A 27,661-nucleotide genomic window follows, 5' to 3' on the forward strand; every position below is an offset into this window, starting at 1 on the left:
AGAGAGTAAGATTTAATACTACAGCAATGACAAGAAAGAACATAAAAAGCACATATACCAGATATCTGGGGTCGAAACTCGCAGAGGAGATTCGGCAATTAGCCCAAACTTTTCACAAGCTTTTATAGGAAATAGCCAGGTAAAAAGTACAAGTTTTACGTCACCAAGGTGTTCTGCCAAGGGGCTTTACATAACCAAGGGGTCGTGTCCTATATTTTGGCAATGTACTCGATCTATTGGATCATTCTGGGACAGTACCAGGAGGCCCCTATCTCAAAAATGTTCTTGGCATAGTCTTCAGTTGGGAGGGGTAGGACTAGGTTTTTTCCAGGAGACCCCTTATCTAAAAAATGTTCCTGGAGCAGTTTCCAATTGGGAGGGGGTACCTTGGGGTAAAAAGTTCAGGAGTGCTCCGGGAACTATCTCTGGATGGGAGGGGTAAGAGAACTCTGAGCTGAAGAGTTCATGGAGAGTTCAGGTGTCCAGTCATTAACTCTTTCATTCCCCCCTTCTTTTAGGGACAAGCTCTAATCTTAGAGCTGGGTACCGGCTTCCTGAAAGACCCGATATTGTTGCCTTAATATCATAACCTGCACTGCATTTATTCTTTCTCTGACAAAAGCCACTAACTTATTAAGAATGCAGGGGCCGAGAGTGAGCAAAAGCATAAGTATAATTAAGGGTCCTGCTATGGTGGAGAGGAGAGTGGTAAGCCAAGGGGACTTATTAAACCAGCTTTCGAACCATCCTTGTTGGCTTTCTCTCTCTCTCTTACGCATATCTAGGCGTTCTCTAAGTCTGGCCATAGAGTCTTTGATTACTCCTGAATGATCAACATAAAAACAACATTCTTCTTTTAAGGCAGCACAAAGTCCTCCTTCTTTAAGGAATAATAAGTCTAATCCCCTCCTATTTTGCAGCACTACTTCAGACAGGGAAGTTAAAGATTCTTCTAATTTAGTTATAGACTGTTCTATAGTTCTAATATCAATGTCCATAGCTGTACGTAATTCTTCATAGTATTGGGGGGTCTGAATTAAGGCAGCGGTCCCTGTACCTACTCCTGCTGCTACTCCCAATCCCAAAAGTACTGCCAGGGTTAAGGTAATGGGCTCTCTTCTCCAACGGACCCGATGATCAAACTTATCTAAAAAGGAGCTATCATCATGATACAGGAGTCTAGGAATAAGCTGAACTAAAATGCAGAAGTCTTTGGAACTATTAAAAACAGATAGAGATACACAAGGAGTGAGACCGGTATTGCAAGCCCATACTGTGTCTATGGGAGGCACCAGATACTGACCACTTTTGCCAGGCTGGATGTTCTGGGTCTGATTACAAAGGTGCCGTTTATCCTGAGGCGCCTGGCCTAAACAGAGTCCACTTCCTGAAACTGCTTCCAGAGTCAGCTTTCTGTTTTTTCCCCAAAGGCATTGAGAATGATCTGAAGTAGTATTATAAGTCCTGATCTGAGCAATTCCTTCATAATAAGGGGGCCTAGAGTCATAGCATAACCAACATGATTGAGTCATATTAGGATTAGTCCTATTCAACACTAAAAAAGCTCCTTGAACTAGACTGACCAGACGGCTTTTTGTATCTAGGGGCGGTGGGGAAACTAAGGTCGATAGGGAAGGTCTCACTGTTAGCCTGATTGTAAAAATGAACCCAGGGTCTCTCGGTGGACTGGATACACGCCAACCCCACTTATTTCCTTTAAGCCAACTTAAACGATTTTGTTTTCCTTTTTCAGTGAATTTTATAAGTAGGGGGTTGTAGTATTTACCTTTGCATGGTCCTGGGGGGCTGTTTTCAGTAGCACACCCATAAGCTCCTATGGCGGCCTCATTTGGATGGAGGTCGCCATAGTTTGGATATTTATGGGGATCTCTTTCTCCTTGATATGGCTTATCATAACCACTACCTCGTTTTACCGTGATTAGATCCCAGTCAGAGGAAGGCTTCCAGTAGGCATCCCCTGTCGTTTCACATGTCCATTTGCCACAGAAGTAATCTGATGCCCCCCCACATTTTTGTTGAAGCTCTTTGTTTTGACCCTGACCAGGGCAAACATAAAACTGTGCAGCTCTAAGATTAGCCCGGTAGAACTGCCCTGAACACCCATACATGTTCCCTATTCCACCTGAAACACACCGCTGTTCAGGGGGTGGGTTACTAAGATCAGTATGGTCAGGGAGGTCCCAATTGGGAGATCCTGCTACTAACTTACAAATGTCAGGTGTGAGATCAGGCCACCAAGTCCAAGGGGGATGTGCTGCAGTGATTGCCCATACAATGTTTCCCTCCCCATTAAGCACTTCCCATGACTGTTGAATCGGGGCAAGAGGGTTGTCGTTCCCTAGGCTTAGGGTGGCCCCCACGACACAAGCGAAGTTTAAGAGGATTGTCAGTAGTTGCCACTGTCCAATTGTCTTCATGGTTGCCTCTTTCCTGGCTAGGAGCCTTCTTGACATGGGAGGTGTGGATCCAGGCGGCGATTCCGTCTACTTTTACTGCTGTGGGGGTTGTTAGCAGCACCAGGTATGGTCCTTTCCACCGAGGCTCGAGAGTACCAGCTCGATGTCGTCTGACGAGGACCGAATCTCCAACCTGGAACCCGTGGGGCACTGTTGTAGTCCCCGGTGCATAAGCTTCTTTGATCTGATCCCAGATCTGTGTTCTGACAACCTCCAAGGCCTTTAAATGGGTAAACAGAGCAGAGGGTGAGGAAGAGTCAACACAGGGATCCAATGTCCCGCCAAACTCAGTTAAGGGGGGTGGCCCCCCATGTAGAATTTCATAAGGAGTAAGACCGAAACGTCCAGGTGTGTTTCGGACCCTAAGGAGCGCAAAGGGAAGGAGGGTCACCCAGTCCTTACCACCTGTCTCAATAGCTAATTTGGTTAGGGTCTCTTTTAGAGTTCTATTCATTCTTTCTACCTGTCCTGAGCTTTGGGGTCTATAAGCACAGTGTAATTTCCAATCAGTCCCCAATTGTGTGGCCAATCCCTGACTTACCTGGGCAACAAATGCGGGCCCGTTGTCTGAGCCAATTACCTTAGGAATCCCAAACCGGGGTAGGATTTCTTCAAGGATCTTCTTAGTCACTACCTTGGCAGTTTCAGTCTTGGTGGGAAAGGCCTCTACCCACCCTGAAAAAGTGTCTACAAATACCAGCAGGTACTTGTTACCATACATTCCTGGTTTGATTTCAGTAAAATCTACTTCCCAGTAAACTCCTGGGCGATCCCCCCGTTGTCTCTTTCCTTGTTCTTTATAAGGCCGGGCAGCATTAGTGAGCGCACAAGCTCGACAGGACTCCACTACCTGTTGCACTACCCTATTTAATTCTTGGATCTGATATCTGGAATTTTTAATGAGTCTCAAGAGTTTGTCAACCCCTAAGTGGGTGAATTGATGCAGTTTCTGGACAAATTCTCTTCCCTCTCTGGCAGGTAGCTTGATACGTGCTTGGGAAAAATAGGGAAGCTGGTCCGCAGTCCAGATGAGCTCCCTGATATCATATTCTTCTTTTTGGTCCTGGCGTGCCTCTTGACGAGGTTCTGGCGTGGGCTCGCCTCCCTCCACCAAGACTGCTGTTTCTAGAGCAGCTTGCTTTTGACAGAATATACAATTGCAATTAGAATGAGTCACTGGTGAGGGTCCTGATGAAGGCCCACTCCTTCCTGTCAAAGCCATCACCCCCTGGGCTGCCTGCTTTGCTGCTACATCAGCCATCTGGTTTCCTTGGGCCACAGGATCCTGACCTTTTTGGTGTCCCAGACAATGGATAATGGCCACTTTCTTTGGCATATGTATAGCCTCTAAGAGGGCCAGAATCTCTTCTTTGTTTTTAATGTCTTTTCCTGCCGAGGTAAGTAGCCCCCTCTGTTGGTAGATGGCCCCATGGATATGAGCTGTAGCGAAAGCATATCGGCTGTCAGTGTAAATGTTAATTGCCTTACCTTCAGCCAACCGCAGGGCTTGGGTTAGTGCCATAAGTTCAGCCTTCTGAGCCGAAGTTCCTTCTGGAAGACTACTCGCCCAAATTACCTGTTTTCCATCTACTACCGCCGCTCCTGCTTTCCTTTTTCCCTCCACCACAAAGCTGCTGCCATCTGTGTACCAGGCAGGCACACCCGGCCAAGGCTGATCAGTTAGATCTCTCCTTGTCCCAGTTTCTTCAGCCAGGATATCAGCACATTGATGTACAGGAATGGAGTCATCTGCCAAGGGGAGGAGGGTAGCAGGATTGAGGATAGCAGGTGGAGCAAAAGTTACTCGATCATTTAGCAACAAACTCTGGTAGTGGGTCATCCGAGCATTAGTCATCCACCGGTCAGGGGGCTGACGTACAATACTCTCCAGAGCATGGGGGGCGATCACAGTCACATGCTGACCCAGAGTAAGTTTGTCAGCGTCTTTAACAAGCAGAGCCACTGCAGCAATGGCCTTCAGGCAAGAAGGCCAGCCACTGGCAACTGGGTCGAGCTTTTTAGATAAATAGGCCACTGGCCGCTTCCAGGGCCCCAGAGTCTGAGTCAAAACCCCACGAGCTATTCCAGCCCGCTCATCAACATATAGGGTGAAGGGCTTAGTCAGATCTGGCAAAGCCAGGGCGGGGGCTGCAAGCAAGGCTGCCTTTATGCTGTCAAAGGCTTTCTGGTGTTCCTCAGTCCAAGTAAATGGGACTTTTTCTTTAGTAAGTGGATATAGAGGGGCTGCCAGTGTTGCGAACCCTGGTATCCAGAGTCTGCAGAAGCCCGCTGTCCCCAGAAACTCACGTACTTGGCGCGGGGTGGTAGGGGTTGGGATCAGCATCACAGTTTGTTTTCTGGCCTCAGTGAGCCACCGCTTTCCTTCCCGGAGGGTGTACCCTAGGTAGGTCACCTCAGTACGGCATAGCTGGGCTTTTTTAGCTGATACCCGATATCCCAACTCACCCAGTTCATTCAGGAGCCTCTTGGTTCCTTCAAGGCACAGTTCCTGTGTTGAGGCTGCAATTAGCAAGTCATCTACATACTGTAAGAGAGAAATCTGAGGATTCTGCACCCTAAAAGATGCAAGGTCACGGTGGAGTGCTTCATCAAAAAGAGTAGGAGAGTTCTTGAATCCTTGGGGCAACCTGGTCCATGTCAGCTGGCCTGTATATCCTCCTTCTGGGTCCCTCCACTCAAAAGCGAACAGTGGCTGGCTATTAGGGTGTAATCGGAGGCAGAAAAAGGCATCTTTTAGGTCCAGAACAGTGTACCAAGTCCGCTCTGGTGGGAGGGAACTTAATAAGTTGTAAGGATTTGGAACAGTAGGGTGAATATCCTGTACTCTCTTGTTAACCTCTCTTAAATCTTGCACTGGTCGATAATCATTAGTCCCAGGCTTTCGCACTGGCAGGAGAGGAGTGTTCCAAGGAGATTGGCAAGGCACCAAAATTCCTTGTTCAATCAGTCTCTGAATATGCGGCCGGATGCCTTCTTTAGCTTCCTTACTCATAGGGTACTGCTTGATCGAGACAGGAGAGGCATCGGCTTTTAACTCTACCACGACCGGAGGCACTTGTTTAGCTAATCCCATTCCTGCCTGCTCAGCCCATACTTCAGAAAAAGCGGATAGCCATTCAGGGTCTGGTAACTGTTTAAGGCCCTGCTCATGGAGGCGATACTCCTCTTCTAAATTTAAAACCAGGCATGCTATAGGGGTCTCTCCCCAGGTAACTTCTGGTCCCTTTGAGGTGAACTGGACTTGTGCTTTAAGTTTAGTCAACAAATCTCGTCCGAGGAGGGGCGCAGGGCATTCAGGAATCACAAGAAAAGAATGGGTTACTTGATTTTTTCCTACTTCCAAAACTCTCTTAGTAGTCCAGGGGTAAAGTTTACTGCCAGTAGCTCCTATCACCATAGTCTTTTTACTTCCTAATTGTCCTAATGGTTTAGTCAAAACTGAATGTTCTGCTCCTGTGTCTATTAAAAAATTAACGGGAGTCCCCTCCACAGAAAGTGTTACCCTGGGCTCAGGGAGGGGATCCGAGCCCCGACTTCCCTAGTCTTCTTTCATAGTCAACACCTTCTTTTCTCTTGGCTTCCTCTTGGGGCAATTTCTGGCCCAATGTCCTTTCTCTTTACAGTATGCACACTGGTCTTTTTCAAGTGGAGGCTTCTGATTTCTTAGAGGTCTTCTTGCCCTGTTGCCCAGGTACCCTGACTGATCTGTTTCTGCCCCTTTTGCACCTACTACTATGGCCAAAATCTTAGTTAAGTTTCTCTCTTGGCGGCGATCACGCCGATTTTCTCTCGCTTCGAGCTCTCTCTTCTCTCTCTCCTGTTTCTCTTCCTCTGTCTCCCTCTTGTGATACACTCTCTCAGCTTCTCTCACCAAATCCTGTAAAGTATAATCTTGGAGCCCCTCTAGTCTTTGCAGCCTTTTCTTAATATCAGAGGCGGACTGACCAATGAAAGCCATAGCCACGGCTGCTTTTTGACCCTCTGAAGAGGGATCAAACGGTGTATATCTCCTGTAAGCCTCCATTAGTCGTTCTAAGAAAACAGAGGGCGGCTCCACTGGACCCTGAAGGACCTCTCTTACCTTGGCCAAATTAGTAGGTCGCCGTGCGGCTCCCTTGAGCCCCGCCACTAGAGTCCGGCGGTAGACCGTGAGACGCTCCCTACCTTCCGCAGTGTTGTAGTCCCAATTAGGACGAGTCAAGGGGAAGGTTTCATTTATGAGGTTGGGGAGATTAGTGGGGGTCCCATCTTGTCCCAGGACATTCTTTCTGGCTTCCAGCAGAATTCTTTCTCTCTCCTCCGTGGTGAAAAGGACCTGCAAAAGCTGCTGACAATCATCCCAAGTGGGTTGATGGGAGAACATAAGTGATTCAAGGAGCCCAATAAGCCCAGAGGGGTTTTCTGAGAAGGGAGAGTGGTTAGTTTTCCAATTGTATAAATCAGCAGAAGAAAAAGGCCAATATTGCAAAGGAATGAGATCATTAGGTCCCGGCGCTGGCCCCCCCACATGTGCTCTAAGTGGCAAGGTGACTGTTGAGTCCGGTCCTCCCTCCTCCCCGGGACTCCAGCCTTGGCGGCTCCTAGTTCCCCCCGCCGGTCCCTGAGCTCCTCTCACTATTGGTCCCTGCGGCGGGGCAGCCGCAGGCGGCTGCTGGGGAGGAGGGTAAGGGGGAGGTTGGGAATCCATCCAGAGGAGGTCGTCAATCTCTGGATAAATCTTGGGGGGTGCTGAGGGACTGGATTTTTCGGCTGCGTCGGACTGGGCAACCGCGACCGTCAGTTTCGAAGAATTTGGAATCCAAGGCTTGGCCCACGGAGGTGGAAACTGAACAAGATTCTGCCAAGTCACGATGTAGGGGATCTGATCAGGGTGACCCCCTTCTTCCTGAAAAACAATCTGCCTGACGGCGGCGATTAGTGACAAGTCAAAAGCACCCTCTGGTGGCCAGCCCACTCCAAATGTTGGCCATTCGGAGGTGCAGAAAGTCTGCCACGGACCCTTTCTAACCTCCACCGACTGGTTGTGGGCCCTGGCCCTCACCTCTCTCCAATGCTCCAGGGTTAGAGACAGGGGAGAGGAGGCAGACTGTCCCATTTCTAGGGTAATTGCAAACACGACGAGAGCAGACACAAGACTAAGACAGAAAAGCAGCCAAAAACGGCGGCGACTTCGCGTCGCCCACAGGCAACTTACAGAATCAGATGGCCTTTCCAAGGCCGGCCGGCTTGGACCTTCCACCAAAGTGATGGTCTCTCGGCCTTCAGAGGGGTCCGCCAAGCGTCCTTGACCCTCCCCTTGTCTTCCTGGGGCGTCCCCCAGGGCGATCGGACGGTGGGCACCAGATACGTCTATCCTACCCACCCCGCGCTCTCTATTTAGACCTGCTTGGTCTCCAGCCCGGAGCACGGTCTCTGGTGCTCTTACTGAGCACAGAGCGTCACGCAAACCCAAAACAGCGATCGCACCAAACAACACAAAACACAGATACCAGACCAAACAGAAAAGCAGAATAAAAAATCTTACCCCTGAGTGGGCGCAGGACTTCTGGGTGATCGCGCTGATTCCCGGCCAATGCACCAAATGAAAGACTCCAAAACTCCCAAAGGGAGGCACTTACTCAAGCCTCGGGTCAGCCGCGCACCCAAGAAGACACTGAGACCGAACTTAAGATATATAGAGAGTAAGATTTAATACTACAGCAATGACAAGAAAGAACATAAAAAGCACATATACCAGATATCTGGGGTCGAAACTCGCAGAGGAGATTCGGCAATTAGCCCAAACTTTTCACAAGCTTTTATAGGAAATAGCCAGGTAAAAAGTACAAGTTTTACGTCACCAAGGTGTTCTGCCAAGGGGCTTTACATAACCAAGGGGTCGTGTCCTATATTTTGGCAATGTACTCGATCTATTGGATCATTCTGGGACAGTACCAGGAGGCCCCTATCTCAAAAATGTTCTTGGCATAGTCTTCAGTTGGGAGGGGTAGGACTAGGTTTTTTCCAGGAGACCCCTTATCTAAAAAATGTTCCTGGAGCAGTTTCCAATTGGGAGGGGGTACCTTGGGGTAAAAAGTTCAGGAGTGCTCCGGGAACTATCTCTGGATGGGAGGGGTAAGAGAACTCTGAGCTGAAGAGTTCATGGAGAGTTCAGGTGTCCAGTCATTAACTCTTTCAGAAACATCCAGGTTAAGAATGTTAGGTGTAGGTTCTAGTCGGGGTCACACCCACAATTTTCATTTAGAGCACAGTGGATGCCTCTCAGGGCTCTAGAGTGCTCTCTATGCCACAGGACCTCAGGATCACCTCAGTTTCATTGGTGAGTGGAACACAACATCAGCTCCAAAGAATCGAGGAGTGTCTTGTGCCAGCTAGAACAGGGATGGAGGAACCCCGCCCAACCAGAGGGTAGGATCTGTTCAGCTTGGAGCCAACCCTGCCATCTTCTGCATGAACCTGGCTGAGGGCATCAAGGGCACCAGAAGACTCTCCACGCTGCAGGACCCCTAGCACACCCAGTACCTCTTGATCACCTGAGAGCATGTGGGTGATAGAAACAACAGAGCTTCTTTGTCAGGGTCCAGTTGGGCCTTCATGCTCAGCCAGGAGGCAGAGGTGAGAATCAGACCCCTGGGTACCTCCCTTGCCAGAGGAGAGTCAGCCTACAGGAAGAGCTCTGACCATAAGACTCAGGAGGTGGATCAGAGCTCTAGACTGCTAGACTCCTGTCCTGCAAAAGAAGAGGCTACCTGCAGAGAGTGCTGTGACCACTGGAACTCAGGTGAGAGCTGGACACCTAGGAGTGCTTACAGAGGCTAACAGAATCACAGGAGGAACAAGCTCCAGCCAGAGACAGCTTGAACATTAACACCAGAGATTTCCAGATAGCAAAAGGCAAACATAAGAAAAAAAAGTTAGAAGCCCTTAAAGAAGAAACACAAAAATCCCATAAAGAATTCCAGGAAAACACATCAAAACAGGGGATGGAATTGAACAAATCCATCCAAGATCTAAAAATGTAAGTAGAAACAATGAAGAAAAAGCAAATGTGGACAACTCTGGAGATAGAAATGCTAGGAAAGAAATCAGGAACCATAGGTATGAGCATCAGCAACAGAATACAAGAGATGGAAGAAATAATCTCAGGTGCAGAAGATTCCATAGGGACCATCTACACAACAATCAAAGAAAGTGCAAAATGCAAAAAGAAGCTAACTCAAAACATCCAGGAAATCCCGGAAACAATGAGAAGACCAAACTACAGATAATAGCAGTAGATGAGAATGAAGATTTTCAATTTAAAGGGACAGCAAATATCTTTAACAAAGTTATAGAAGAAAACTTCCCAAACCTAAAGAAAGAGATGCCCATGAACATGCAAGAAGCCTACAGAACTCCAAATAGACTGGACCAGAAAAGAAATTCCTCCTGACACATAATAATCAGAACAACAAATGAACGAAATAAGGACAGATTATTAAAAGCAGTAAGGGGAAAAAGTCAAGCAACATATAAAGGCAGGCCTTTTAGAATTAATCCAGACTTTGCACCAGACACTATGAAAGCCAGAAGATCCTGGACAGATGTTATACAGACACTAAGAGAACACAAATACCAGCACAGGCTACTATACCCAGCCAAACTTTCAATTACCATAGATGGAGAAACCAAAGTATTCCATGACAAAACCAAATTCACACAAACTCTTTCCACAAATTCAGCCCTTCAAAAGAAAATAAAGGGAAAACACCAACACAAAGATGGAAACTACACCCTAGAAAAAGCAAGAAAGTAATCCTTTAACAAAACTAAAAGCCACAATAACATATTTCCAACTTTAACAACAAAAATGACAGGAAGCAACAACTACTTTTCTTTCATTTCTCTTAACATCAATGGTCTCAATTCCCCCAATAAAAAGACATAGACTAACAGACTGGCTACACAAACAGGACCCAAAATTTGTGGCTTACAGGAAACCCACCACAGAAACAAAGACAGACACTACCTCAGCATAAAAGGCTGGAAAACAATTTTCCAAGCAAATAGTCTAAAGAAACAAGCGAGAATATCCATTCTAATATCGAATAAAATTGACTTCCAACCCAAAGTTATCAAAAAAGATGATTTGTACTTCATACTTGTCAAAGGTAAAATCTACCAAGATGAACTCTCTATTCTAAATATCGATGCTCCAAATGCAAGGGCAGCCACATTCATTAAAGAAACTTTAGTAAAGCTCAAAGCACACATTGCATTTCACACAACAATAGCGGGAGACTTCAACAACCCACTCACACCAATAGACAGAACCTGGAAACAGAAACTAAACAGAGACACATGGAAACTAACAGAACTTATGAAACTACTGGATTTAACAGATATCTACAGAACATTTTACCCTAAAACAAAAGTTTGTTTATTCTTCTCAGCACCTCATGGTTCCTCCTCAAAAACTGACCATATTATCCATCACAAAAGAGGTCTTAACAGATAAAAACATATTGAAATTACCCAATGCATCCTATCAGATTACCAAGAACTAAGGTTAATCCTCAAGAACAACATAAATAATATAAAGCCAACATTCACGTGGAAAATGAACAAAACTCTTCTCAATGATACCTTGGTCAAGGAAGGAATAAAGAAAGAAATTAAAGACTTTTTAGAGTTTAATGAAAATGAAGCCACAACATACCCAAATTTATGGGACATAGTGAAAGCAGTCCCAAGAGGAAAACTCATAGCTCTGAGTGCCTCCAAAAAGAAACTAGAGAAAGCATACACTAGCATCCTGACAGCACATCCAGAAGCTCTAGAATGAAAGGAAGCAAATTAACCCAAGAGGAGTAGATGGCCTGAAATAATCAAACTTAAGGCTGAAATCCACCAAGTGTAAACAAAAAGAACTATTCAAAGAATCAACCAAACCAGGAGCTGGTTCTTTGAGAAAATCAACAAGATAGATAACTTAACAGAGTTAACAGAGGGCACAGGGACAGTATCCTAATTAACAAAATCAGAAATGAAAAAGGAGACATAATGACAGATCCTGAGGAAATCCAGAACATCATCACGTCCTACTAAAAAAGGCTATACTCAACAAAACTGGAAAACCTGGATGAAATGGAGAACTTCATAGACAGATACTAGGTGCCAAAGTTAAATCAGGAGCAGATTAATGATCTTAAGAGTCCCATTTCCCCTAAGGAAATAGAAGCAGTCATTAATAGTCTCCCAACCAAAAAAAAAAAAAAAAAAAGCCCATGACCAGATGGATTTAGTGCAGAGTTCTATCAGACCTTCAAAGAAGACCTAATTCCAACTATCCTCAAACTACTCCACAAAATAGAAACAGAAGGTTCTCTATCCAATTAATTCTATGAAGCCACAATTACTCTAATACCTAAGCTAGGCAAACATCCAACAAAGAAAGAGAACTTCATAAGAATTTCCCATATGAATATCAATGCAAAAAATACTCAATAAAATCATCATAACCGAATCCAAAAACACATCAAAGTGGTCATCCAGCATGACAAAGAAGGCTTCATCCCAGGGATGCATGGATGGTTTAATATATGGAAATCCATCAATGTAATCCACTATATAAATAATCTATAAGACAAAAAAAAAAAACACATAATCATCTTGTTAGATGCTTTGAAAGCATTTGAAAAAATCCAACACTACTTCATGATAAAAGTCTTGGAAAGATCAAGAATTCAAGGCCCATACGGAAACATAATGAAAGAAATCTACAGCCAACCAGTAGCCAATATCAAAGTAAATGGAGAGAAACTCGAAGCAATCCCACTAAAATCATGGACTGGACAAGGCTGCCCACTTTCTCCCTACCTATTCAATATAGTACTTGAAATCCTAGGCAGAGCAATTAGACAACAAAAGGAAATAAAGGGGCTACAAATTGGAAACGAAGAATTCATAATATCACTATTTGCAGATGATATGATAGTATATATAAGTGACCCTAAATATTCCACCAAAGAACTCCTAAACCTGATACACTGCTTCAGTATAGTGACTGGATATAAAATTAACTCAAACAAATAAGTGGCATTTCTCTATATAAAGGATCAACAGGATGAGAAAGAAATTAGGGAAATAACACCCTTCACTATAGTCACAAATAATGTAAATTACCTTGGTGTGACTCTAACTAAGGAAGTGAAAGATCTTTATGAGAAGAACTTCAAGTCTCTGAAGAAAGAAATCAAAGAAGATCTCAGAAAATGGAAAGATCTCCCATGCTCATGGACTGGTAGGATTAATATAGTAAAAATGGCTATCCTGACAAAAGCAATCTACAGATTCAATGAAATCCCCATCAAAATCCAAAATTAATTCTTCACTGAGTTAGAAAGGTCAATTTGCAAATTCATCTGAAATAACAAAAAAACTAGGATAGCAAAAACTATTCTCAACAACAAAAGAACCACTGCTGGAATCAACATGCCCGACCCCAAGCTGTACTACAGAGAAATTGTGATAAAAATTGCATGGTACTGATACAGTGACAGACAGGAAGATCAATAGAATAGAATTGAAGACCCAGAAATGAACCCACACACCAATGGTTACTTCATCTTTGACAAGGGAGCTAAAACCATCCAGTAGAAAAAAAGACAGCATTTTCAACAAATGGTTCTGGCACAACTGGAGGTTATCATGTGGAAGAATGTGAATTGAACCATTTTTACCTCCTTGTACAAATCTCAAGTCTAAGTGGATCAAAGACCTCCACATAAAACCAGGGACACTGAAATCTATAGAGAAGAAAGTGGAGAAAAGCCTTGAAGAGATGGTCACAGGGGGGAAATTCCTAAACACAACAGCAATGGCCTGTGCTGTAAGATCAAGAATCAACAAATGGACCTCATAAAATTGCAAAGCTTTTGTAAGGCAAAAGATACTGTCAATAAGATAAAAAGGCCACCAACAGATTGGGAAAATATTTTTACCAATCCTAAATCTGATATGGGACTAATATCTAATATATACAAAGAGCTCCAGAAGATGAATTCCAGAAAATCAAATAATCCCATTAAAAATATGTGGTACAGAGCTAAACAAAGACTTCTCAACTGAGGAATACCAATTAGCTGAGAAGCACTTGAAAAAATGTTCCACGTCATTAATCATCAGGGAAATGAAAATCAAAGCAACACTGACATTCCACCTCACACCAGTCAGAATGGCTAGGATCAAAAATTTAGGTGTCAGCAGATGCTGGCAAGGATGTGGAAAAAGAGATATACACCTCCATTGCTGCTTGGATTCCAAGCTTGTCCAATCACTCTGAAAATCAGTCTGGCAATTCCTCAGAAAACTGGACAAAGTACTATCCGTAGATCCAGCAATACCTAACCTGGGCATATACCCAGAAGACATTCCAACTGGTAATAAGGACACATGCTCCACTATGTTAATAGCATCCCTATTTATAATAGCCAGAAGCTGGAAAGAACCCAGATGTCCCTCAGCAAAGCAATGGATACAGAAAATGTGGTACATTTACACAATGGAGTACTACTCAGCTATTAAAAACAATGAATTTATGAAATTCTTGGGCAAATGGATGCATCTGGAGGATTTCATCCTGAGTGACGTAACCCAATCACAAAAGAAGTCACTTGATATTCACTCACTGATAGGTGAATATTACCCCAGAACCCTAGAATTCCTAAGATACAATTGCCAAAGCACAAGAAAATCAAGAAGGAAGACCAACACGTGGATACTTCATTCCACCCTAGAATAGGGAAGAAAATACCCATGGAAGGAGATTCTGAGATAAAGTTTGGAGCTAAGACAAAAGATGGACCATCCAGAGACTGTCCCACCCGCGGGTCCATTCCATAATTAGCCACAAAACACAGACACTATTTCATATGCCAGCAAGATTTTGCTGAAAGGACTCTGATATAGCTATCTCCTGTGAGGCTATGCCAGTGCCTGGTAAATACAGAAGTGGATGCTCACAATCATCTATAGGATGGAACACAGGGCCCACAAAGGATGAGCTAGAGATAGTACACAAGGAGCTGAAGGGGTCTGCACCCCTATAGGTGGAACAGCAATATGAACTAATCAGTACCCCCAGAGCTCGTGTCTCTTGCTGCATATGTAACAAAAGATTGTCTAGTTGGCCATCATTGGGAACATGACCCCCTTGGTCTAGCAAACTTTAAATGCCCTAGTACAGGGAAATGCCAGGGCCACGAAGTAGGAGTGAATAGGTAAGGGAACAGGGCAGGGGAGGGTATAGGTGACTTTTGTGATAGCATTTGAAATATAAATGAAGAAAATATCTAATTAAAAAATTTTAAAACAATATTAGGTGTAAAAATGGAGGATACCAGTACAAAGGTCAAGAAAATATTTTTAACAAAATCATAGCATTGACTGTTCCTTATGTAAAAGAAGACACATCTAAAGGCAGAAGAAATAAGAACAACAACAGATATATCAGATTAGAAAAGAAAGTCCCATTGCCGTATAATAATCAATACACCAAGTTGATAGAAGAAAAAACTAAAATTTATAAAGGTAAAAGAGAAAATAAGAGTTATAGAAGAGAGTGAAAAAGTATCAAATCAATGGGAGAGCAAACATCTTCAAAAAATTTATAGAAAAAACTTCCCTAAATTACAGAACAAGATGCCCATAAACGCACAAGAAGTCTACAGAACATCAAACAGAAGTGACCAGAAAAGAAATTCCTCCTACCACATAATAATTAAAATGCCAAATGCACAGAACAAATAAAAAGTATTGAAAGTGGTAATGGAAAAACATCAAGTAACACATAAAATAATACTCATCAAAATTAAACCAGAGTTCTCATTCAGACTCTAAAAGACAATAGATCTTGGTAAGATTTCACACAGACGCTAAGAAAAGAAAAATTCCAGCCTATTTTAATATACAAGGAAAATTGTTAAATAGCAAAGAAGAAATCAAAGTATTCCAAAACAAAACCAAATTTAAACAATGTATTTCCACAATCCCATCGAACACAGGATAATAGAAGCAAAAGACCAACACAAGTAGAGAATCTACACCCAAGAAAAAGGAAGAAACTAATCTCACAACAACATCAAAAATTGAGAATCACACAAGCATATGTCCACCTCTAAAAAGAAAGATAACAGGAAGCAACAACTGTTGTTCCTTAATATCTTGCAACATTAGTTGACTTAATTCCCCAAGAAAAAGACATAGGACATCAGGCTGTACATTTAAAAAAGATCAGAATTTTGTTTCATACAGGTAATAATCCACATCAGTGACAAAAATAGATACCACATCAAAGTAAAAGGCTGGAAAAATATATTGCTGTCAAATGGCCTCAAGAAACAAGCTAGAATAGAAATTCTAGTATTCAGTAAAAAGGATTTTTCAATCAAAAGTTGGGAATGTTTTGCTTTCATTTTCATTATATTCTAAAAATTATTTAATTCCTTTCTTTATGTATCCCTTGATCAATTTATCATCGAGTATTTCAGCTTCCATGTATATTTGGGCCTCCTGTATTTTTGTTCATCCAAAAAAAAAAAAAAAAGATGGGTATATCCAGCAGGAGGAGCTCTCAATTTTGAATATCTTGAACATCTTTGCCCCAAATACAAGGGCACCCACATTTGTAAAAGAAATATATGGAAGCTCAAAGCACACATTGAACCTACTTTGCCCAATAATAGTAAGACACTTTGACCCTGCCCTCCCATCAATGGACAGATCATGGAAGCAGAAAATAAATAGAGACACAGTGAAAGTAAGAGAAGGTATAAAGCTAATGGACCTAACTGATATTTACAGAACATTGCACCCTAAAAATCAAAGAATATACCTTCTTCTCAGAACCTCATGGTACCTTCTTAATAAAAGACCAAATAATCAGACACAAAACTAGCCCCAACCAATACAAGAAAATTGAAGTAAACCTATGCATCCTATCAGATCAGCACAGAACAAGGCTGCCCTTCAACAACAACAGCAACAAAAACAACAACAACAAAAATACAGGAGGCCCAAATATACATGGGAGCAGAAATACTTGATGATAAATTGATCAAGGGATACATAAAGAAAGGAATTAAAGAGTTTTTAGAATATAATGAAAATGAAAGCAAAACATTCCCAACCTTATGGACCACAATTAAAGCAGTGGTAAGTGGAAAATTTGTAGCTGTAAGTGCTTCCAAACAGTATTTGTAGAGACCATATCCTAGCAGCTTAACAGCAAATTGGAAATCTCAAGAACAAAAAGAAACAAATACACCTAAGAGGTGTAGACAATAGGTAATAATAAAACTCAGGGCTGAAGTTAACCAAGAAGAAACAAAGAGACCTACTCAAAAAATAAACAAAACCAGGAGCTGGTTCTTTGAGAAAATATACAAGATAGATAAACCCTTCGCCAGACTATACAGAGGGTGAAGAAGAGTATCCTAATTAACAAACTCAGAAATGAGAATGGAGACATAACAACAAAAACTGAAGAAATTATAAAATTACCAACCACTACTACAAAAGCCTATACTCAATAAAACAGGAAAATCTAGATTAAATGGATCGTATTCTAGGAAAAGATCTTTAAACACCCTATATCTAAGAGAGGGCTAACATCCAAAATATACAATGAACTCAAGTTGTTGGATTTCAGAGAACCAAATAACCCTATTAAAATGGGGTACAGAGCTAAATAGAGAATTCTCAAGTGAGGAATCTCGAATTGCTGAGAAGCACTTAAAGAAGAGCTTGCTGTCAGGCACCTGATATAGTATCATGAGAGACTCTGCCAGAGCCTGGCAACAAGAGAGGTAGATGCTTGCAGCCAACCATTGGACTGAGGAGGCAGTTCCCAGTGGGGAAGTTAGAGAAAGGACTGATGGAGCTGAAAGGGTTTGCAAACCGTACAAAGAACAACAATATCTACCAACCAGATACCCCAGAGCTCCCAGGAACTAAAGATCAACCACAGAGTCCACATGAAGAGACCCATGACTCCTGTCCCATATGTAGCAGAGGATGACCTTGTTGGACATCACTGGGAGAAGAGGCTCTTGGTCATGAGAAAGCTCAATGCCCTTCCAGGAAGGGAATGCTAAGCATTAAAGAAAAAACTTCTTTTTCATCAACTCACACAGTTTTCTCTAAAATATACCTACTCTGAAACAAGGCAAGTCTCAAAATGTCCAGGAAAATTTAAATAACTCACTACATCCTAGCAGATGTATTAATGTATTAATAGTGGGCATCATATACAAAAGGAACCACAGAAGGCTTACAATCTCATGGAAAAAAACAACAACCCTTAGTTTAATGAAATGATGGATCAAGACAAAAAAGAAAAAGAAGACTTTTGAGAATTCAATGAAGATTTATACACAACAATCTCAAATACATGGGACATGATGAAAGAGCTGCTTAAAGAAAAGTTAATAGCACTGAGTATTTACATAAGAAATTTGAGAGATAATGACAGAATTTAGAAAATATAGATTTTTAATAAATTCAACAAGATTGGCTGACCACTATCCAACCAATGAAAAGGTCATAGAAAACACATCCAAAATAGTAAATGAAAAGATAGATAAATAAATAATGAATAGAGGAAATAGAAGAAACTTAAGGGAATTATTAGGATACACTTTAAAAACTAGCACTCTACAAAATCTAATAAAATGATATTTTTTTCTGATGTGTAATACCAAATTGAAGTCATGGCCAGATAAGCAATTTACATAGACCAATGTCCACCTTTGAAATAGAGCCACTCATTTAAATACCCACAATCTCAACAATTTGGCCTATGTCAAAATTGGTTTTAGGTAAAAATTCACCCTGAATTTCAAAGAACTAACACCAGTACATCTCAAATTATTCCACAAAATAGATACAGAAGGTATATTTCCCAGTTCATTTTCTGAATCTCTAGTTACCCTAACACACAAGCTACATAAAGATTCAGTAGAGAAAGGGAATTATAGATTAATTTCTCTAACAAATATACATGCAAAATTATTCAATAAAATACTTGCAAACCAAATTCAAGAACACAGCAAAAAGATTATCTACCTCTTCATGATAAATACTTGTGTAATTCCTAATGCAAAAAATATACCTAAAGATTCTAAAGACAGTTTACAGCAAGTGTACAGTCAAGATAAATACTGGCATAATTCCTAAGTTAAGAAACACACCTGAAGATTCTAAAGACAATTTATAACAAGGTTATAGCTAAGCAAATGTGGATGCCTCAGTCCCTCTTAGAAAGAGGAACAAAATATTCATGGGAGCTAATAAAGAGAAAAGATGTGGAGCAAAGAGAGAATGAATGGCTATCCAGGGATTACCTCAAATGGGGATCCATCCCATACACAGACACAAAACCGAGAGACTACCTTAGATTATAAGATGTGTGTGCTGATAGGAGCCTGATATACCTGTCTAGTGAGAAGCTCTGCCAGAATCTGACAAATACAGAGGCAGATACTCGAAGGTAACTGTTGGACTTAGAACAGACTCCCCAATGGAGCAGATAGAGAAAGGACTGAAGCTGAAGGGGTTTGCAACACCATAGGAAGGACAACAGTATCAAACAAGCAGACTATCCAGAGCTCAAATACACATGGAGGGACCATGACACCAGCCACATATGTAGCAGAGGATGGCCTTGCCATGCATCAATGGGAGGAGAGGCCTTTGGTCCTGTGAAGGCTCATTGCCCCAGTGCAGGGAATTACCAGGGCATGAAGTCGGGAGTGGGTGGGTGGGAAGGGGAACATCCCATAGAAACAGGTATGAAAGATGGAATAAGAGGTTTCTGGGGGAAAACCAGGAAAGAGGATATCATTTTAAATGTAAATTTTAAAAAATCAAATAAAAATAAAAATATTACAATTACATTTAAATTTAACTTTATATAATAATAATAATAATAATAATAATAATAATAATAATAATAACACTCCTTACTCATATTGGTAACAATTTGGGCCAAGGGGAATATAGCTCCATTGCTCATGTGAATGAGAAATTAAAAAGCAACTATGGAAATCAATATAGAAATTTATAAGAAAATTGGGAATATATTTGCCATCAAACCAGCTTTAACACTCTTAGATATGTGCCAAAAAGATATTTTATCTTACCACAAAGACATTTGCTTAATTAAGTTCTCTTTAGTTTTATTTAAGAGCCAGAAATTCTAAACAACAAAGATGAACTTCAACTCAAGAAAGGATAATGAACCCCTTCTGGTCCACGCCAGCCCCAGGGTACCTTGGGCACAGAGACTCCAGACATCACCAAGGTCCCCACAGGACCCTCCACGAGATCTTAAGACCTCTGGTGAATGAAACACAGCTTCTAATCCAATCCTATCACGCAGGACCTGAGACTGCATTAATTAGGGAAGCAGAAAACCTGGCCTGATCAGGGTCACAACTGGAACACAACTACTACCAGGAGGCAGGTTCGAACACCAGATATCTGGGCACCTTCCCTGCAAGAGGAGAGCTTGCCTGCAGAGAGTACTCTGACCACTAAAACTAAGGAGAGATCTATTCTCCCAGGTCTGCTGATAGAGGCTAACATAATCACCTGAGGAACAAGCTCTAACCAGAGAAAACTATAACAACTAACTCCAAAGATTACCAGATGGCGAAAGGCAAACATAAGAATCTTACTTACAGAAACCAAGACCACTCACCATCATCAGAACCCAGCACTCCCACCCCACCCATTTCTGGGCACCCCAACACACCTGAAAAACTAGACCCGGATTTAAAAGCATATCTCATGATGATGGTAGAAGACATCAAGAAGGACTTCAATAACTCACTTAAAGAAATACAGGAGAACACTGCTAAACAGGTAAAAGATCTTAAAGAGGAAACACAAAAGTCCCTTAAAGAATTGCAGGACAACACGACCAAACAGGTGATGGAATTGAATAAAACCATCCAAGACCTAAAAAAGGAAGTAGACACAATAAAGAAAACCCAAAGTGAGGCAACGCTGGAGATAGAAACCCTAGGAAAGGAATCTGGAACCATTGATGTGAGCATCAGCAAAGGAATACAAGAGATGGAAGAGAGAATCTAAGGTGCAGAACATTCCATAGAGAACATTGGCACAACAATCAAAGAAAATACAAAACACAAAAAGATCCTAACTCCAAACATCCAGGAAATTCAGGACACAATGAGAAGACCAAATCTAAGGATAATAGTAGATGAGAATTAAGATTTTCAAATTAAAGGGCCAGCAAATATCTTCAACAAAATTATAGAAGAAAACTTCTCAAACCTAAAGAATGACATGACCATGAACATACAAGAAGCCTACAGAACTCCAAATAGATTGGACCAGAAAAGAAATTCCTCCCAACACATAATAATCAGAACAACAAATGCACTAAATAAAGGTAGAATATTAAAAGCAGTAAGGGAGAAAGGTCAAGTAACATATAAAGGCAGGCCTATCAGAATTACACCAGACTTTTCACCAGAGACTATGAAAGCTAGAAGAGCTTGGACAGATGTTATACAGACACTAAGAGAACACAAATTCCAGCCCAGGCTAATATACCCAGCCAAACTCTCAATTACCATAGATGGAGAAACCAAAATATTCCACGACAAAACCAAATGCACACATTATCTTTCCACCAATCCAGCCATTCAAAGGATAATAAGAGAAAAAAAAAATACAAGGACGTAAACCATGCCCTAGAAAAAGCAAGAAACCAAAAAGAAGACAGCCACAAGAACGGAATGCCAACTCTAACAACAAAAAAATGGGGAGCAACAATTACTTTTACTTAATAACTCTTAATATCAATGGACTCAATTCCCCAATAAAAAGACATAAATGATCAGACTGGCTACACAAAAAGGACCCAACATTCTGCTGCTTACAGGAAACCCATCTCAGGGAATAAGACAGACACTACCTCAGAATGAAAGGCTGGAAAACAATTTTCCAAGCAAATGGTATGAAGAAACAAGCTGGAGTAGCCATTCTAATATCTAATAAAATTGACTTCCAACCCAAAGTTATCAAAAAAGAAAAGGAGGGACACTTCATACTCATCAAACTTAAAATCCTCCAAGAGGAACTCTCAATTCTGAATATCTATGCTCCAAATGCAAGGGCACCCACATGCATTAAAGACATCTTAGTAAAGCACAAAGCACACATTACACCTCACACAATAATAGTGGGAGACTTCCACACCACTTTCATCAATGGACAGATCTTGGAAACAGAAACTAAACAGGGACACAGTGAAACTAACAGAAGTTATAAAACAAATGGACGTAACAGATAACTACAGAACATTTTATCCTAAAACAAAAGGATATACCTTCTTCTCAGCACCTCACGGTACCTTTTCCAAAATTGAACATATAATTGGTCACAAAACAGGCCTCAACAGATACAAAAATATTGAAATTGTCCCACGCATCCTATCAGACCACCATGGACTACGGCTGATCTTCAATAAAAATATAAATAATGGAAAGCCAAAATTCACGTGGAAAATGAACAAAACTCTTCTCAATGATACCTTGGTCAAGGAAGGAATAAAGAAAGAAACTAAAGACTTTTTAGAGTTTAATGAAAATGAAGCCACAACATACCCAAATTTATGGGACACAATGAAAGCATTTCTAAGAGGGAAATTCATAGCTCTGAGTGCCTCCAAAAAGAAACTAGAGAGAGCACAAACTAGCATCTTGACAACACACCTAGAAAACTCTAGAAAAAAAGGAAGCACATTCAAGAAAGAGGAGTAGACAGCAGGAAATAATCAAACTCAGGGGTGAAATCAACCAAGTGGAAACAAGAAGAACTATTCTAAGAATAAAGCAAATGAGGAGCTGGTTCTTTGAATAAAACAACAAGATAGATAAACCCTTAGCTAGACTCTCTAGAGGACACATGGACAGCATCCTAATTAACAAATTCAGAAATGAAAAGGGAGACATAACAACATATCCTGAAGAAATCCAAAACACCATCAGATCCTTCTACAAAAGGCTATACACAATAAAAATGGAAGACCTGGATGAAATGGACAAATTTCTAGACAGATACCAGGTACCAAAGTTAAATCAGGATCAAGTTAAAGATCTAAACAGTCCCATATCCCCTAACAAAATAGAAGCAGTCATTAATAGTCTCCCAACCAAAAAAAAGCCCAGGACCAGATGGTTTTAGTGCAGAGTTGTATTGGACCTACAAAGAAGATCTAATTCCAGTTCTGCACAAACTATTGTACAAAATGGAAGTAGAAGGTACTCTACCCAACTCATTCTATGAAGCCACAATTACCCTGATACCTAAACCACAGAAAGATCCAACAAAGATAGAGAACTTCAGACCAATTTCCTTTATGAATATAGATTAAAAAAATACTCAACAAAATTCTCGCTAAGAGAATCCAAGAACACATTAAAACAATCATCCATCCTGACCAAGTAGGTTTTATTCCAGAGATGCAGGGATGGTTTAATATATGGAAATCCGTCAACGTAATTCACTATATAAACAAATTCAAAGACAAAAACCACATGATCATCTCTTTAGACTCTGAGAAAGCATTCGACAAGATCCAACACCCATTCATGATAAAAGTCTTAGAAAGGTCAGGAATTCAAGGCCCATATCTAAACATGATAAAAGCAATCTACAGCAAACCAGGAGCCAACATCAAACTAAATGATGAGAAGTTGGAAGCAATCCCACTAAAATCAGGGAGTAGACAAGGCTGCTCACTTGATTCCCTACCTATTCAACATTGTACTTGAAGTCCTAGCCAGAGCAATTCGACAACAAAAGGAGATCAAGGGGATACAAATTGGAAAAGAAGAAGTCAAAATATCACTTTTGCAGATGATATGATAGTATACATAAGTGACCCTAAAAATTCCACCAGAAATTCCTAAACCAGATAAACAGCTTCGGTGAAGTAGCTGGATATAAAATTAACTCAAACAAGTCAATGGCCTTTCTCTATAGAAAGAATAAACAGGCTGAGAAAGAAATTAGGGAAACAACACTTTTCTCAATAGTCACAAATAATATAAAATACCTTGCCATGACTCTAACTAAGGAAGTTAAAGATCTGTATGATAAGAACATCAAGTCTACAAAGAAAGAAATTAAAGAAGATCTCAGAGGATGGAAAGATCTCCCATGCTCATGGATTGGCAGGATCAACATTGTAAAAATGGTTATCTTGCTGATAGCAATCTACAGATTCAATGCAATCCCCATCAAAATTCCAACTCAGTTCTTCAATGAATTAGAAAGTGCAATCTGCAAATTCATCTGGAATTACAAAAAAACAAGAATAGCAAACACTCTTCTCAAGGATAAATGAACCTCTGGTGGAATCACCCTGCCTGACCTAAAGTTTTACTGCAGAGCAATCATGATAAATACTGCATGATACTGGTATAGTGACAGACAAGTAGAACAATGGAATAGAATTGAAGACACAGAAATGAACCCACACACCTATGGTCACTTGATCTTTGACAACGGAGCTAAAAGGATCCAGTGGAAAAAAAGACAGCATTTTCAACAAATGGTGCTGGCACAACTGGTAGTTATCATGTAGAAGAATATGAATTGATCCATTCCTATCTCCTTGTACTAAGGTCAAATCTAAGTGGATCAAGGAACTCCACCTAAAACCAAAGACACTGAAACTTATAGAGGAGAAAGTGGGGAAAACCCTCAAAAATATGGGCACAGGGGAAAAGTTCCTGAATAGAACAGCAATGGCTTATGTTGTAAGATTGAGAATTGACAAATGGGACCTCATGAAACTGCTAAGCTTCTGTAAGGCAAAAGACACTGTCAAGAAAACAAAAAGGCCACCAACAGATTGGGAAAAGATCTTTACATATCCTAAATCAGATAGGGGACTAATATCCAATATATATAAAGAACTCAAGAAGGTGGACTCCAGAAAATCAAATAACCCCATTAAAAAATGGGGCTCAGAGGTAAACAAAGAATTCTCACCTGAGGAATACTGAATGGCTGAGAAGCACCTGAAAAAATGTTCAGCATCCTAAACCATCAAGGAAATGCAAATCAAAACAACCCTGAGATTCCATCTCACACCAGTCAGAATGGCTAAGATCAAAGATTCAGGTGACAGCAGATGCTGGCAAGGATGTGGAGAACGAGGAACACTCCTCCATTGTTTGTGGGATTCCAAGCTTGTACAACCACTCTGGAAATCAGTCTGGTGGTTCCTCAGAAAATTGGACACAGTATTATTGGAGGATCCTGCAATACCTCTCCTGGGCATATTGCCAGAAGATGTTCCAACTTGTAAGAAGGACACATGCTCCACTATGTTCATAGCAGCCTTATTTATAATAGCCAGAAGCTGGAAAGAACCCAGATGCCCCTCAACAGAGGAATGGATACAAAAATGTGGTACATTTACACAGTGGAGTACTACTCAGCTATTAAAAAGAATAAATTTATGAAATTCCTATAAAAATGGTTGGACCTGGAGGGCATCATCCTAAGTGAGGTAACACAATCAGAAAAGAACTCAAATGACATGTACTCACTGATAAGTGGATGGATATTAGCTCAGAAACTTATTATACCTGAGAAATAAGATACAATTTGCAAAACACATTAAACTGAAGAAGGAAGACCAAACGTGGACACTTTGCCCCTTCTTAAAATTGGGAACAAAACACCCATGGAAGGATTTACAGAGACAAAGTTTGGAGCTGAGACAAAAGGATGGACCCTTTAGAGACTGCCATATCCAGGGATTCATCCCATAATCAGCCTCCAAATGATGACACCATTGCTACACTAGCCAGATTTTGCTGAAAGGACCTTGATATAGCTGTCTCTTGTGAGACTATGCTGGGGCCTAGCAAACACCTAAGTGGAAGCTCAGTCAGCTATTGGATGGATCACAGGGCCCACATTGGAGGAGCTAGAGAACATATCCAAAGAGCTAAAGGGTTCTGCAACCCTATAGGTGCAACATTATGAACTAACCAGTACCCCGGAGCTCTTGACTCTAGCTGCATATGTATCAAAATATGACCTAGTCGGCCATCACTGGTAAAAGAGGCCCATTGGACTTGCAAACTTTATATGCCCCAGTACAGGGGAACGCCAGGGCCAAAAAGTGGGAGTGGGGGTGTAGGGGAGTGGGGAGAAGTGTATGTGGGAATTTTGGCATAACATTGGAAATGTAATTGAGGAAAATACCTAATAAAAATGTTTTTAAAAAAGGATAATGAAAATGTACTACATCTATACAATGTAGGATGACTCACCTGTTTAAAATAAAATGACATCATGAAATGTGCTGTCAAATGGATGGAACAATAGAGACATCATCCTGAATAAAATAACCCAGACAGAGAAAGCAAATATTGGTTGTATTCGCTTAAATGTGGACAGTCACTGTTAAGTAAATGATACAAAGCTACAATGCAAAGGCCCAGACAGCTATGTAAGGAGGAGGACTGGACAGAGAAAGATGCATTTCTCTGGGAAGAGAAAATACATCATTTCTGTTATTGAGGACTAAAAAGACATGAAAGGAAGTGATCTGTTTTAGGCTACCGAGAGACAGAGGATGGAGAATGACAGCTGGATTTTGATGTTATTTCATGGGCAGTATGGAAATACAGTTCAGTGGAAATCACCTGGATTTATGAGGATGATTCTATTGAGGACTTCTATAACCAAAGAATACAGAGACTGAACTTGCCATTTTTGTTAACTAGGCAATTGGTATGAATGGATAACATTTGGCTGTCTTGTTGGCTGAGTACTTCCCATGAAAGTCCCTAAACAAGACAGACTTATGATAGAACATACAGTCATCATTTGAAACTTGAGAATTTACCTCCATTGCTGAGGACAGTTTCCACTCAGGTTACTGAACATAAGGAGGTCCAGCTGGTGTTGGATAGAATCTAGCATTCAAACATATTATACTCTCTTTGCCATGATCATGAATTCTTCAGGCTATGAGAAACCTAGACATCATGCCACCACTAAATTGTCTTCAGGTAAATGCAAATCAAAGAATCCTGAGATACCATTTTACACCTGTCAGAATGGGTGAAATGAAGCAATCTCAAGTGGTGGCACAAGATGTCAAGGTCATGTAGAAAGAGAAAACTCTCCTCCATTGCTGGTGACAGTGCAAACTTTTACAAGCACTTTTGAAATCAATTTGATGTTTTCTCAGAAAACTAGGAAAATTTCTACCTTATGAACCACTCCTGGTAATATACACAAAAGATGCCCCACTTTACCACAGAGAGACTTATTCAACTATGTTCATCTCAGCCTCATTCATAATACTCAGAAACTAGAAACAAGCTAGATTTCCCTCAACTGAAGAAAGAAAAACGAAAATATGGGATGCCTACACAAAAGAATACTAATCAGCTAGCAAAAAAAAAAAAAAAAATCTTGAAATAGTCAAGCAAATGAATGGAATTTTCTTATATTATCCTGAGTGAGGTAGGCCAGAGCCAAAAAGACATGGATCTTACGTACTCATTTATAAGTAGACATTAGCCATATATTTCAGCATAACCATGCTGCAATCCACTGACCCAAAGAAAATGGGTAATAAGGAGGTTTCAAATGAGGATGTACAAATATTACACGGAAGATGCAACTAAATAGTATTAGGAAGTCAATTAGGAGAGATAATGGTGTTGAATAGGGGGTAAGGGGGTACTGGGATGTTGAGATATTCTGGGGAGAGGGATCAGAGAGGCCTGGGAGTGAGAATGGAAATTGATGAGTGGCTACTCTGGGACTAGCTGGAGGCCTGGGAAGAGAGAGGATAAATGGAATATACAATGATGACCCTAACTGAGATTCTAAGCAGAATGTACTTTAGAAACTCAATTGGCTACCTGTTGTAGTTAGGCACAACTTCTAAAGGAAGGAAAAGGACATCAATCCACTCAGGGAATACTTCAAACAAATATTTGTGATGCTTATTTGCAGCAATAAAGATGGAGCAGAGTGTGTGGGAATTGCTAACCAATGATTTTCCCAAGTTTTATGATGGTGCCAAAGTCTGCCACTATTAATAGTACTGT

General features: G+C 41.1%; 1 protein-coding gene across 1 annotated transcript in view; it reads right to left on the bottom strand.

Annotated features, from left to right (window-relative positions):
- LOC110287961 (vomeronasal type-2 receptor 116-like) overlaps positions 1-27,661 on the bottom strand; it is a 44,311-nt gene that overhangs the window by 9,278 nt on the left and 7,372 nt on the right.

The sequence above is a fragment of the Mus caroli genome, unplaced genomic scaffold (assembly GCF_978045245.1).
Source record: "Mus caroli unplaced genomic scaffold, Mus_caroli_1 scaffold_8, whole genome shotgun sequence".
NCBI lineage: Eukaryota > Metazoa > Chordata > Mammalia > Rodentia > Muridae > Mus > Mus caroli.